At 46.0% G+C, this 13,652-nt stretch overlaps 1 long non-coding RNA gene across 1 annotated transcript; it reads right to left on the bottom strand.

Annotated features, from left to right (window-relative positions):
- Nucleotides 1-5,582: 5,582 nt before the first annotated feature.
- LOC144578254 (uncharacterized) lies at nucleotides 5,583-11,477 on the bottom strand. Its single transcript, XR_013523696.1, has 2 exons — nucleotides 11,242-11,477; nucleotides 5,583-8,429 (listed from the first exon to the last, which is right to left on the bottom strand). It is a non-coding gene; the product is annotated as an uncharacterized LOC144578254 (long non-coding RNA).
- Between the last annotated feature and the right edge of the window lie 2,175 nt (nucleotides 11,478-13,652).

Here is a 13,652-nt window from a genome sequence, read left to right as displayed (position 1 = left end):
AAGCCTAAGCCAGGGTAGCAGTCATGGAAAGGAAATGAAGGGCAGAAGGGAGTGGAGACACATTGTTTAAACTTGATTTTATCATCTCACTCCTGTCTATAAAAACCTGTAGAGGCTGTCTTTTGTTCATTACTTTGTCAAATTCAGGCTCTTATGCAAGCGCTTCATTATGAGTCTCTCCAATCTGGCTAGTCTGATTTCTCAGTAGGTGGTAAGCCCTTTGGAGGCAGGGACCACACCTTCTATTTATGTATACTATAGAGCTTACCACAGGACAGATGAATGATGCATATTTGCAACTTAACTGAACCAGAGCCAAAATCTCCCCTGCTCCATGCAGGCTCCCATATCTTTTTTCTCTGTGTTCTTTTCCCCCCAGCTTTCCTTGATTTACCGAGAGAAACTTGTTCTTTAGTTCTGTCTTCAGATGTAGACATTTATACTAACGCTTTAGCAAATTCTGAGCAGATTTTGTTAGACATAGTGGTATTTATATTTATATCTCTTTCAGCTTATGGTTTGCCACATGGCAGGAAACATGCCAGAATATATAAAATCAGAAATATTCTGGGGGGAAAAAAAGAATGTATTAAAATTCCAGTATATTCAACAGACAATCTTTATTCTTGTTTTGAGGCAACTTTGAAAAGTAGCCCCAATGTAGTTTATTGTTGAGTGCACTTAGCTCACACGCTTCTTTGATATCTCTGTATCTACATTTCTATTCAGATCTATAAGTATACACTTTGGAAAGGCAAATATCAAAATGTTAGCCGTGACTGCCTATAGGAAAAGAAACGGAATTCAAGTGGGAAGAAGAGCAGCAGGTTGAACAAAAGCTTTTATTTTTTTAAATTCTGTATCCTTTTGTATTTTTGGCACTTTTGAGCATATATTATTAGGTTGCTGTTTGTCTTTGTTTTTTCCTTTTTGTTGTATTGATTTTATTTTAAAATATACTATTAATTAAAATATATATATTAAAAATTCAGATCAAAAATTCCTATCTTATGGAATTTGGGCCAATATCTAGAAATCTAATGTCAAGAGGATAAAAAGATTGATGACCGAATAAATTGCCCAGAGAGAAATCAGACACAGTGAATACATTGCCAAGTAGTCCTGCCTCTCAACACATCAATCAGAGAATTAGGTCACATCAAGTCAACCTTGCTGTATGGAAAAATACAGACTCATCCTGAGACTGCAGAATCTCATGGTGCCTCCCTCTTTGCCCTTTGAGATGTCAGTGAATAGAAGAACCAGAATTTTCCCAGTCTGGTTTAGGAGAAGGCCACACGTGTTCTAGGACAATGACCTGCTAGATCCCACTGCCAACCTTAATAGTCACTTTTGAAAAGTCCTGGAAATACAATTCAGCTATCTCTATGTCATTTACCATAGCTATACTGGATTGAGATGTATCAATCCCAGGATTTACTACTGTTAAAATCTGACAAACTGCATCAGAGTTAATACATTTATTCCCTTAGCTTATGTATGCATGGTATTTATAACACTTTAAATGCAGTTGAAATTTAAAATGTAAAGGAAAATTTTGCTGCATGTGTCTGTTGCCAACAAGAGCAGTAGTAACATTTTAAATGAGAATACACATTGACTTAAATGAAAGTCCCAATGTTTCTCTTGGGTAGAGACTTCATTCTTTCCTTCCTAGAAGGAACTGTAAACTCAGTAAATTCTTATTATCTTGTATAATAATTAGATGAGAGCCAAGTGTTTTCTTAAAGCCCCTCTACAAAGAATGGCTTTGGAATGATGCCTAGAAAACATTAATGGAGTGTGAGAGCTATGCTTGCATTGCATTATTTGCTTAATTTACGTGCTTGGATTTTGTGTTTTCAGTCTATTCAACAATATTTAATCAATTATTAAATTTTCTTAGAGACATACACTTAAATGAAGCACTTTAGTTAACTATTTTTTAAAAACTCTGGACTGGGTGCAGTGGCTCACACCTATAATCCTAGCACTTTAGGAGGTTGAGGCAGGAGGATCACTTGAGGCCAGGAGTTTGACACTAGCCTGAGCAAATAGCAAGACCCCACCTCTAAAAAATTAAAAATTAGCCAGGCATGGTGATGCAAGCCTGTAGTCCCAGCTACTCAGGAGGCTAAAGTGTGAAAGATGTGAGGATTGCTTGAGCCCAGGAGTTTGAGACTGTAGTGAGCTATGATTGTACCACTGCACCCCAGCCTGGGTGACAGAGCAAGACCCTGTCTCTTAAAAAAAGAAAAGAAAAACAACAACAACAACAAACACCCACTGAATGTTTAAAAATCTTTCCAGAATAGCTGATCTGCTGATTTCAACCTTTAAAAAAATATTATCACTGGCCAGTCACGGTGGCTCATGCCTGTAATCCAGCACTTTGGGAGGCCAAGGCGGGTGGATCACTTGAGGTCAGGAGTTCAAGACCACCCTAGCCAACATTGCAAAACCCAGTCTCTACTAAAAAAAAAATTGTTTATATATATATATATAAAACTTTCTTTCTTCACATGAATACAAACCCTCCCAATAACAGAGCTACCAAAATGCATCTTTACTTACTGTCTTTGTTAAACTTTGTTGGCTAAAAAGACACCAGGAACTCTGTATATCTGAATAACAGAAACTCAAATGACTCACTGAAAATGAAGTTACTCATGGGAGAAATAGGTATATTTTATATGTAGAGAAGAAATTTGCTTCAGTAAGTCACTTGGCTTCCTGAGGGTAATGCATTTTATATGCATCTTTTAAAATGTATTAAAGTGATGTCTCAAGCTAGCTAACTCATATGAACTATTCGATCAGCCTTAGGATGCCACAAAATTGTAGTGGCAAGATTAATTCTGCAGCCCAGCAATTCCACGCCTAGGTATATCCCCAAACAAACTGAAAACAAAACAGTGGGGCATGAGTCTTCACAGCAGCACTATTCACAATGGTCAAAAGGTGAAAACAAATGCCCATCAATGGATGAATGGACAAACAAATGTGGTCTATCCATCTAAGGGAACGTTATGCAGCCATAAAGAGAATTGAAGCACAGGAGCATGCCACATGTAGACGAAACTAAAAAGCACGCTGCTGTTAGAAAGAAACCAGATACAAAAGGCCACATACTGCTTGATTAAATTTATATGAAATATGCAGAATAGGTAGGCCCATAGGAACAGAAAGCTGATTGGTAGTTACTAGGGGCTGAGGGGAAGAGGGAATAGGGAGTTAATTACTTAACAGGTATGCAGTTTTATTTTGGGAAGATTGAAATCCTTTAGTTCTAGATAGAAGTGGTGGACACACACCACTGTGAATGGACTACGTGCCACTGAATTGTTTACATTCAAATAATTTTATGTTATGTGAATTTCACCTTAAAAAAATGAAAAACTGAAAACCTTTATTTCCAAGAATTTCTGATTAGTGGTTGTGAGAAGTAACAGCAGAATGATGGTAGGTAACTTGGACATCGAGTTCCTTTGATTTCAAGTGGGTGTGAGTTTAAAAGATTCAAGGCATCTCTTGACAGTCACTCCATTCCCATAAATACTGCCCTCAATGAATGCAAGGCCATCATGGTTTTGAGAGGGATGGTGCCAGAAGCCTTGCCCCCAGGATGTGCTTAACAGATGTTGTGGGAAGGGAAAATCAGTCATTACTAATAAACTGCTTTTTCCCTGGAGTCTCCTTCTTACAATACCCAGCGGTCCATTAAAAATGTGGGGTGTTTATGGCTGGGCGTGGTGGCTCACACCTGTAATCCCAGCAGTTTGGGAGGCTCAGGCAAATGGATCACATGAGCTCAACACCAGCCTGGGCAATATGGCAAAACCCCATCTCTACAAAAAATACAAAAAATTATTAGCTGGGCATAGTAATGCATGCCTGTAGTTCCAGCTACCTGGGAGGCTGAGGCAGGAGGATCACCAGAGCCCAGGAGGTCAAGGCTGTGGTGAGCAGTGATTGCACCACTGCGCTCCAGCCTGGGCGATAGAGTGATACCCTGTTTCAAAACAAAAACAAAACAAAAAATTACACACCAAAACAATTTGGGGTATTCGAGAATAACAATTATACTCAAGCAGCAACATTTCCCAAACTGTGATCTGTGGGACACTGGGGCCAATGTGTGATCCTCAGACAAGACTTCTGTGGTCCAGGGACCTGGAAATCACTTAGAGATTCACAATGCACATCGCCATATGAAGGCAACTGAGAATGCCTGTAGCAAGGGAACCCACGGAGCTCTGTTTAATCCTCAGTTTCCCAAACCTCCTGGGTCACAGAACCCCTTTGATGTAGACAGCATATTACTGATAGTGTGGGAAGTGCTGCTCTGTGATGATACACTGACCTTGATTTGTTTAGGATGATCGTTCAGTTCTTGGAGAATCATATTCAATAAAATCCTAAAATATCCAGAAAATTGAAGATAAGCAATAATACGTTAGCCAGAAAGGGAAGAATTCTAAATCTTTGTATTGTTCTGGTCTGTCACTGACTAGATCAGTGGGTGGTAACCTTTCATTACTGAATTGACTCATAAAATATCGCATGGCTTTGCTGGTTAAATACCTGATAATCAGTTTGAAACTGCAGAGGTGTAAAAATATCCATCAACCTCTACTAAATGCAATGAAGGTTTCAGCCTGGCAAAAAATAACGATCAGATTGTAAGGCTGAGAGCAAATGTGATAGAGCCTCACATTCTTGATTAAAATAGAAAAAAATTGGGTGCCTTGGCTTTCTATTTCCCGTCATTCTTACTTTGTTTCTTTTTGTTTCCTTTACGATTGTCAATGCAGTTTGCAGGTTTAATAGAACAGGTTAGACAACTTCATGGAAAAGTACCTAATAGGCATCAATAACAGGGGCAGGCCTTGTTAGGCCAGCAGTTTCTTGACACAAGATGCTTGCTCTAACTCATTAAAACATTTTAGTACGTGTCAGTATTGATACATGCTTCTTGCTGCAAATAAAATTTCCTTCTAAATTCCAATTTAGAGAAATCTGGTGGCCTAGTAAATGTTCCTCCCTGATGTAATGTGATTTTCCATGCTGTCATGCAATTGGGAATTTTCTCAATATTTTAAATCACTAGTGAATTGATAGTGACAAATTATATTGCTGCATTTGGTCGTTGCAAGTCCTTTTGCCATTTTGGTTTAGTGGGTACAGTATCTGATGGTCCTCTGAACTGCTGTAAAGTGATGAATAACGGTAAACACCGGTTTGGTACAAAGCAGCGGGTGTTTTCTGGATTCTCAGCCAGATGTCAAAGAGGAAGGTTTAGAGGTAATCTGAAGACCATTTTTTTTAGGAAAAATATCTTCCACCTGCCTTAGAAAATATAAGAAATTAAAAGGTTCTCTCAGGAAGAAACTTAAAATACATTTTTTTTCTTGAATTAATGTCATCTACTTTGTAAAAAATAATCTCTTTTGTAGAGTTGTTTTGCGTCTAACTTTGACCACTTAGCACTGTCTTAGAAACAAACACAAAAACAAATAAAACCTGTGCGACCCCCTTGTAGACCCCTGCCCGGTACCCGAACCCAAATAACAGCTCGAGAGTTGGAAGCTGAGTTCAGGTTTATTGGGACCAGCGGGCAGGCCAGGAAAGGAAGGAGATCGGGGCTGGCTGCAACTGCGCAGCTGGGGTAGGAGGGTTTTATAGGGGGGTGGACAGGGCGTGGACACAGGGCTGGCGGAGTGTCGTAGGAGCTTAGGATAGGCTGTCTGTCTCTGGGCAGACTGCTGAGGTGGCTCAGAGGGTTACGTGTCGGTTCAGGATAGGCCGAGGCTTGGCGGGCTTTCCTGCTGCGATGATTGGCTGCTTGTTGTTGCTGGGCAGAACAGAGCAGGCTTGGCGGGCTTTTCTCAGGGCAGCAGGAAGCCTGGGGGGAGGGTGGGGGCAAGAAACCTGGGGGAAAGATGGCGGGACTTTCTACCGAACATTCCCGACTCCTTAAAAAGGAAAAAGGGCGGCGGAATCGATCTGGCTACTTCCTGCTGACAAGGGTCGATGGGGGGGTTCTGAAGAGGTCTCTTTTCTTAAGGAGCCTGGATGTTCAGGGAGAGGTCTGTTTCTTGCACTCGTTCAGGGTGGGGTTGGAGCAGCATCTGGTGGATGGTGACTCAAGTCAGTTCTTGAAAGCGCCGCTGTATGAACTGTAGAAAGCAAGGAGCAATAAGTAAGATTAGGCAAACGGCTACTAGGGGCCCAAGCAATGGGGACAAGAGGGTATACATAGAGGAAGACCACCACACTGTGGCTTCAGCCGAGAACTTCTGACTCTGCAGGCTAGTTTTGAGTTTCTGGAGGCTCTCGATTCGGGTTTCTACTAGGCCGGATTCATTGATGTAGTAACAGCACTCTTCTTATAGGAAGACACAGGTCCCTCCTCGTTCAGCAGTGAGCAGGTCCAGGGCTCTTCAGTTCTGCAAGGCAACTTGGGCAACTGAGGTGATCTGTCGTTGGAGTGATGCTAAAGACTCAGTAGAGTCATCAATAGCCGCTTGGAGTTGTGAGGTCAGTCGGGCTATGGCCAGGTGAGAGTGGACTAGTGCCCCTCCTCCCAATCCTGCTGCAAGTGCTGAACCAGCAAGGGAGACTCCAACAGCAATGGGTAGGAAGGCAGCTCGTCGGGTGCGGCGATGGGGAGCTTGCAGCATCTGGAATTCTGCTGAAGAATATATAGTGAGTCGAGGGACTAGGGTTACTGGGAGGCATAAAAGAGATGAGGAAAGGCCAATGTAGAGAGTTTTTGTTAAGGTCTTGTTACACCAAAAAAACGTTCCTCGTGGGGCTGTTATATTAGTGGCTACCAGTATAGTTCTGTTACAGCTAGGGAAGTTTCGGCCTAGGGAATAGCACACAGGTAGCTGTTCAAAATCAGGTGGAGTGTAGAGATCGACTTCCCTGACGGGGGAGAAGGAAGAAGTCGAGGCTGAAAGGTTGAGAGGGATGGGGTAAAGGACTGCAACGAAGGGAATCTGTCCTAAGAAGGCACACATGAGGCATGAAGTTAGGTCAGTTAGTCCTGAGAGGTTAGCTAACTTGATTCCTTCTTGGAGAAAAGTTAACCAGGAAAACGGAGACGAATGTGGTTGCAATTGGTCATTCAGAGATTTTTCTTGTAGGCTAATATCAGAGTGGACTTGGTGGACTGTACATACGTATGCCCGCCAGATGTACAGGTGGGAAGAGGGATATTTGGTATCTTTGTGGTCATACACGGCAGCTTTCTGGGGGCTTTTCCACCGGTTGTCCCAGGGGTCAGGTATGAGAATGGAATACCGTGTAGAACCGATAATGGTGTTTCCTTCTCCATCTATGTCTGGGATGATTTTGAGCTGAGATCGGGCAGGTACTGTGGACTTGACGGCTATATGTAGTCGACAGTTCATCCAAGTACATCCCATGCAGGAGCGCCAAGGAGTATTATTGCATGCTCCTGCTGGTTGGTCATGGTTGAAGCACATGAGAGGTATATCAGTATGGATGTTATGGAATTTGGTGAAGTTCAGATATATGGCCCTTTGGCATCCGGCTGCGGGGCAGTCGGAAGTTGCAAGAAGATGGTTGTGGCTGTATGGAGGGGTATTACAGATGAAGGTGGTTTTGGTATAGTTTTCAGTTAGGAAGAATCTCCATCTGTAGGGGGTGTGGCTGCTAGGCCCTGGTAAGTTTGACAGATAAAGGGCCAGTAGGAACAGCCTTCCAGAATAAGGAGGGTCCATGAGGGGCCTTTTTTACCCGAGACAGGTGGACCCAAGATGGGATTTCAGCAACTCTTATAGCTGATGGAGTGGTAAGGAGGACTGTGTATGGTCCTTCCCACTTGGGGGCGAGGGGCTTTGGGGAGAGGGACCTGATAAGAACTGAGTCCCCGGGGGAGACTTTCTGTGTATTTTCAGATGGCTGGGTGGGTTGGGGAAGAGAAGTGTTGGCGTGTTCTCGGAGAAGGCTGCGAAGAAGAGTAAAGTAGGGGAGGTAGCTGTCTAGAGGAGTGGTCTCTGGCGGTGGGGGAGTTGAAAGTAGGAAGGGGCGACCATACAGCAGCTCAAACGGGCTAAGCTGTGATGGGCCCCGGGGGCTTGCTCTCAACCTGGTGAGGGTGATAAGAAGCAAGGTTACCCAGGATTGGTGGAGCTCAAGCATGAGCTTGGTCAGATGCTCCTTTATTAGGCCATTGGCCCGTTCCACCTTACCAGAGGACTGAGGATGGTAGGCGGCGTGTAGCTTCCACTGAATTCTTAGAGAGGTAGAAACGGCATTAGTGACTTTGAAGATAAAGGCTGGGCCATTCTCTGACTGTATGGTAGCCGGGAGTCCAAAGCGTGGGATGATGTCTTGAATGAGATGAGTGGCTACTGTCCCGGCAGACTCAGAGGCTGTGGGGTAAGCTTCAATCCAGCCTGAAAAAGTGTCAACAATGGTTAGCAGATACCGGTACTGTTTATGCTTTGGCATATGGGTGAAATCAATTAGCCAGTCTTGGCCAGGTAGGAACCCGCGTAGCTGATAAAGCTGGCGCCAAGGATGACAGGAACCCTGGGAATTAGTTTTCGCGCAGACAGTACATGAGGACTGGACTTCCTGTATGGTACTGAGGAGATGGTGAGGGTGAAAAGTGGGTTGAGGAATCGGTATAAGGCTTTAGGCCCAATGTGGAGTGAATTATGGATGTCTTGGATTATCTGGTACCTTTGCTTTTCAGGGAGGATGAGGAGGTTATGCTTGAAGGCCAAGTCATCCTTGAACCGTACCCCGGGGGTAGACTGGAGGGTCTGGAATTCTGAGGCAGAGTATTGAGGGCTAGGAGAAAGGCTGTGTGGGCTGGCGGTGGGGAAGGTTATGACGACCTTCAGCTTTGAAAGGATGTCTCGCCCCAGAAGGGGAACTGGGCAGGTGGGGATTACTAAAAAGAGTGGGTGAATGGAGTGGAGTTATATGAGCACATGAGTGGTGGGGTTTGGTAGGGGATACTCGGGGTCCCATCGATTCCCATGACCGAGACCTGGGAAGGGGTGAGACGGCCAGAATAAGAAGGAAGAGCGGAGGAGGTAGCCCCCATGTCTTGTGACCCTGGGCTCGGCAAGGGTAACTGGAGTCGGAAAGCCAGGGCCCCGCTAGTTGTCTAGCAGCCCTAATAGCCTGGGGAATGGAGTTTCCTCGGAGGTCGGCTCCTGGCAAGCAGGCTCCTCCCTACTGAGGGTGACTGCCGGCTGCGTAACGCCAGTGTATCTGTTTTGAGGAACCGGCACCCTGGGGAAGCTGGGGCAGTCTGACTTCCAGTGTCCCGGGAGCTGACAGATAGGGCAAGGCTTAGTTGGTGGCCGTGGTTGTGGACAGGCTCTGGACCAGTGTCCTTCCTTTCCACATTTGAAACATGCTCCCGGAGGGGCATGGGTTTCGGCCTTGGGCTTCTGGTTCCCTGCCGGCCTTAGAGCCACCACTAGGGCTTGGGTCTGGAGGGCAGCCTTCTGCTTCATGCGAGTTTGGCGGGCAGCCTCAGCTGCATCTTCCCTGGCATTGAATACTTTAAAGGCCATTTTTACCAGGTCTTGGATGGGAGTCTCTGGCCCCCTTCTGCTTTCTTTAGTTTCTTTCTTATGTCGGGTGCTGATTGGGAGATAAAATGGGAGGCTAATACAGTGGCCCCGTTTTGAGGGGCTGGATCTAGTCGAGTATACCGGACTAGGGCTTCTTACAAGCGGGAGAGAAAGAGGGCGGGGTTCTCATCAGGTAGTTGGGTGATTTCTCTCAGTTTATCATAGTTTACAACTTTGTTAGATACAGCATCCATTCCCCTGAGGAGGTATCTAATCATGCGGTCCCTCTTGGGTATATCAGACCCTCGATTAGCCTGATAGTCCCATTGGGGGTCTTCACCTGGGATTGCTTTGGGGCCTAGGGGGATCTGGTTATCTATAGCATGGTCTTTATCTGCTTGGTTTCTGGCTGCAGCGAGGATGCACTCGTGCTCCTCCACTGTGAGGGTGGAGGAACAGATAATGCGAATATCATGCCAAGTGAGGCTGTAGGCTGGAGTGAGGTATTGGAATTCCTTAATATAGGTGGACGGGTCGGCTGAGAAGGATCCTAAACGTTTCTCAATTTGGGACAGGTCTTGGAGTGAGAAAGGAACATGGACCCTGATTAAACCTTCTGCGCCTGCTACTTCTCGCAGTGGGGCCAGGATAGCTGGCTGGTGGGAGCAGGTGTGGGCCGCCACCGGAGAGGCAAGAGGAAGTGCAGCCTCTGAGGGAGGGGTCTCGGAGGGAGTAGAGGAAGAGCGAGGCATGGCCTCCGAGGTAGGATGTGCAGAGGGAGCAGAGGAAGAGCGTGCCGTTGATGGCGACTGGTTGCTGAGATTGGCAGGAGAGGATAGATGTTCAGGCAGATCCTCCGGTGAGGAGTAGGGAGGGGGAGAGGTAGTGGACTTCTGGAGTGGGAACAAAGGGGGAAGACAAGTGGTCAGGCATCTCTTCCTGTAGAGTATAGGGAGGTGGCTTGGTTGGGGAGGTAGGAGTCTGCGGTGGGGGAGTTCGGGCTAAAAGAACTTGGTGAGTAGAGCAAGAAGAGCAGAGGTCAGGATGGGAACGCAGGTCCCAAAAAGCCTGAACATAAGGCACTTCCTTAGCTTTGCAGTTCGGCGGCAGAAGTTATCTAGGTCGCGGAGCACATTGAAATCGAAAGTGCCGGTGGGGGGGCCAATGCGACCGGTTATCGAGCTGGTACTGGGGCCAGGCCACCTGGGAGAGGAAGACAAGCTTTTTCCGCCTAAGGGTTTTGGGAGTAGCCCAAGCGGGTAAAGTCGAGAAGTAAACAACCTAGTGGGGTGTTTTTAGGAATTTTGGACTCCACGCTCCCCATGATGCGTGCGGCAAAGGGTTCCTGCCAGCTGAGGGCGGTCTCAGAACAGTATCCGAGTGGGCTGGGGTAGTGTGGGGGGAGGCGTCCCTCCAACCCACCAGCTTCCCCAGAGGAAGGTGGATAGGAAGGACCAGAGAAGGCGTCCCCTGTCTGATCGTTCCTATTTAATAGTTTTGGATTGGGTGGGTCAGAGAAGGCGTCCCTTGTCTGCCGACCCAAGGCTCCTGGAGCCTGGTTGGGGGATCCTGCTCAGGCCGGCCGGCGCTTGGCGAGGGATCTGTGGATTGGGACTGAGAGGAAGGGCCTTTGCCACACGCACCACGGAAGGAGAAGGTAAGAAACAGGACTTACCTGGTCCGGAGTGCTGAGGCCGAATTGGAGGAGGGCTGGGGAGGTCGCTGGAGGGAGGGGGTCGCTAGGGGGGCTAGCGACCCTCCATCCCGGGTTTCGGCACCATATGTGCGACCCCCTTGTAGACCCCTGCCCGGTACCCGACCCCAAATAACAGCTCGAGAGTTGGAAGCTGAGTTCAGGTTTATTGGGACCAGCGGGCAGGCCAGGAAAGGAAGGAGATCGGGGCTGGCTGCAACTGCGCAGCTGGGGTAGGAGGGTTTTATAGGGGGGTGGACAGGGCGTGGACACAGGGCTGGCGGAGTGTCGTAGGAGCTTAGGATAGGCTATCCGTCTCTGGGCAGACTGCTGAGGTGGCTCAGAGGGTTACGTGTCGGTTCAGGATAGGCCGAGGCTTGGCGGGCTTTCCTGCTGCGATGATTGGCTGCTTGTTGTTGCTGGGCAGAACAGAGCAGGCTTGGCGGGCTTTTCTCAGGGCAGCCGGAAGCCTGGGGGGAGGGTGGGGGCAAGAAACCTGGGGGAAAGATGGCGGGACTTTCTACCGAACAAAACCCAGGGAAATATTGATTGCTATTTATATGAGCAAGTTAGGATTAGAATGGAGTAACAAAACCAATCCTGGGGACAATGAGACCTATGAGTATAATTTTGGTCTGCCTGCAAAGACCTTTCTTACTTTCAATTCCTGGAAAACTCATATTTGTTCTTCAAGATCAAGCAAATGTTACCTCCTCTATCAAACCATCCCTAACTCCCAGGTAGATATGAGCTTCTACATGTATAGTACTTAATCAATTCCTTTACTAATGTATTAAAAAAAAACTTTAATTATTTGTTACATGCCTCATCCCTCTCTGGACTATGATGCCCAGAAAGAGCAGGAGTTATTATTTATTTAATATTTATTTATTGAGTGCTTACTATGTGCCAGGCCATTTTGCTTCTCTTTAGGATCACAATATTCATCTCTTTATTACCCAAATTAATACATGCCTGTCCCCTCATGGAGGAGGCACTCAATAATCAGTTGCTAAATAATTAAACAGCTGAGTGAGTGAAAGGGTGAATGAACGAATGAATGAGCCCTATTGTGTAAGGTACAAAAGGTACCAATTTTACACTGATGTTTCAGTTCCCCAATTTGCAAGCAGAATCAGTGCAAAGATAAGTTAAGCAATTAAGGAGAGCAGGATTTGTCATTCTGCAGGGAGATGCAGTGACTCAATTTCTGGTTTACCCATGGGGTTTAGAGAAACCAGGTCTATGGAGTTTCTTTGAAGTAACTTTAGGAGAAGTCAGTCCTGACCTGGTCTCTTTTATGTGCTGGAGCACCACCCTAAAAACTGATGGCTGGCTACATCACAGAGCCCGGCTACTTCCCCGGGCTCTCTTGCTGACAACCAGAGTGGAGAGAGGCAGGGAGGAAGGAAGAGAGAAAGAAAGTAAGAGAGAGGGAGAGGGCGAAACAGACAGGCAGACACACAGAAACTGGTCTAAGGAAGAAGGAATAATGCAAACTTGAATCATTTGAAAGGCAGTGGGTTATCCTGTTACTGCAATATGGTTGTTGCAGAATACATAAGGCTTGCTGATTATTCCCTCACAATACTTCTCTCTGACAGTCTATCCTTCTTCATAAATAATGTGCTAGACTTGATGTAGCTGTTGCAAATCAATTTGACAGCAGGGAGTACTTTTCCAAGATGAGCCTAAGCCATCCTCATCCCTGAACTCACTCAGCAGCAGTTTACCCACAAAGGTGGTCCCTGAGGTAGGCTTAGAGAGGTCCCCAGTCTCTGAATTTCACTCTTGAGATAAAGACTCATTATGTGGAGTCTGATCTGGTTCCATTACAACGTGATTTCTGTAGTTGGGTTTAGCCTGAAGGCAGATAGGCTCAAAAGACAACTATCAATCTTATCTGCGTTCCAAGTTAATTCCCTTTCCTATTTTCTGCCTGACTGTTCCAATTCCTTACCAGTCTTGCCAAGCCACTTCACTGTCAGCAGACAACATACCTCATATTTTAATCTACAGAGGCATTTATCTTTTTTCCTTTCTATACCATTCATCTTTTCACCCGTCATTCTCTGATTACCTTTTACCTCAGAGAAAATGGGTATAGTAGTTATCTATTACCTATTGCTTTGTAACAAATCACCCCAAAACTTAGCAGCTTAAAAGAACAAATATTTGTTATCTCGCAGTTTCTGTGAGTCAGGAATTTGGAGGTCACTTAGCTGGGTGGTTCTAGCACAGAGTCTTTCATGAGGTTGCAGACTATCAACTGGGGCTGCAGTCATCTGAAAGCTAGACTAGAAGTGGAGGCTTAACTTCCAAGATGGCACACTCACATGGCTGTTGGCAGGAGGCCTCAGTCCCTCACTGCCCAGGCCTCCCCAGGGAGTGCT

The sequence above is a fragment of the Callithrix jacchus genome, chromosome 11, assembly GCF_049354715.1.
Source record: "Callithrix jacchus isolate 240 chromosome 11, calJac240_pri, whole genome shotgun sequence".
NCBI classification, from domain to species: domain Eukaryota; kingdom Metazoa; phylum Chordata; class Mammalia; order Primates; family Cebidae; genus Callithrix; species Callithrix jacchus.
The sequence above is the reverse complement of the archived record's forward strand: the minus strand, read 5'-3'. Positions and strand labels throughout refer to the sequence as shown.